Below are 1,232 nucleotides of genomic sequence, written 5' to 3'. Positions count from 1 at the left end.
TGAGTGGTTTCCACCCAAGTTGGAGGACTCCACAACCATCTCGTGGAGGAGGAGGACTTCACGTCTCGTGAAGAACTCTAAGCGCTGCGGAGCCTATCGAACCCAGCGTGTGCCTTAAGAAGGCTATAGGGGCCTGATCAACCTCTAGCCTCTCCCCGTCGCCGAAACGCTATCCCTCGACGAACCCCTTCCCTGCGCGCTTTTGCGTGTGTATCCAGAGCTCTTTCCGAGTTATTAACAAGAGGCTCCAGTTTTCTGCGGGTCTTGGTAACGAGAGGCTCGAGTTTTTCTACGGGTCTTGGTCGAGCGAGTTTTGTAACTGCAACTTAAGCGAAGCTTTTCCTGCCTGCACTGCGACCATCTACGGTGTAAGTAAAATAATCTTTAATCAACCGCTATGCGTCTGTGCCTAATTCTAGTTCGTTGTGCCTGCTTTCCCCGACCCACGTGCCAGGTCTGCTGGCCACGGCCCGCCGCGTGCCCCTGAAGGCCTCGGACCGCTCCCGGCCCGCACATGGCGACGAGGATGGGATCCGGGGAAAGCACGCTAGAGCTAGAATTAGTTAAGAACTGCCCTTGGCGCAGTGGAAAACGCCAAGTAGAAAACTTCATGGAACTGGAGGTGCATATCGCTTACCACCAGGCGGGTGGAACGGGTGAGAGGTTTATCAGCGGACGCCTTTCGCTGAAGGGAGAAGAGGGAGCTCCCGAAGACGGAGCCCCAAGAGAGAGGGAAGTGTATCTGCACCCGGCGGCATTCGGGTGCATAATGAATGATGAGTGGGTCCTGTTCAGGCCCCTCAACACTGTGTCCCTTGTCAAAGTCAACCCAGCAGGCGCAGTGAACCCGACCCTCACCCGGGAGTGTGCCCGTTGCCTAAGATGTGCTCGGGAGAGTGAAGAGCCGGTGCCGATCAACCGGTTTGCCCCCTTTATCATGGCATCTAGATTAAGGGGTCGCGAGCTTCCATCCGAGCTCCGCGAAGATCTGGAGACGGAGGAACGCGCCGTAGATGAAGGGTGGCCCCAAGATAGGACAAGGGGGGAGTACTGACTGCAACTTTTCATACTATAACCGATCTAATGCAAAAGAATTTAAGTTTGAAAGCCCAGCTGCGTGTGGCCATTCAAGCGGTCGAAAAAGCGGCTGCGAAAGAAAATCCTGAGACACCACACCAAGATGGCGCCGAGCAAAAGGGCGACCGCGTGGAAGAACCGGAAGAGACTGGCGG

This window comes from Alligator sinensis, unplaced genomic scaffold (genome assembly GCF_000455745.1).
Source record: "Alligator sinensis unplaced genomic scaffold, ASM45574v1 scaffold2164_1, whole genome shotgun sequence".
In the NCBI taxonomy this organism is placed as follows: domain Eukaryota; kingdom Metazoa; phylum Chordata; order Crocodylia; family Alligatoridae; genus Alligator; species Alligator sinensis.
Note: the sequence above shows the minus strand (reverse complement) of the source record.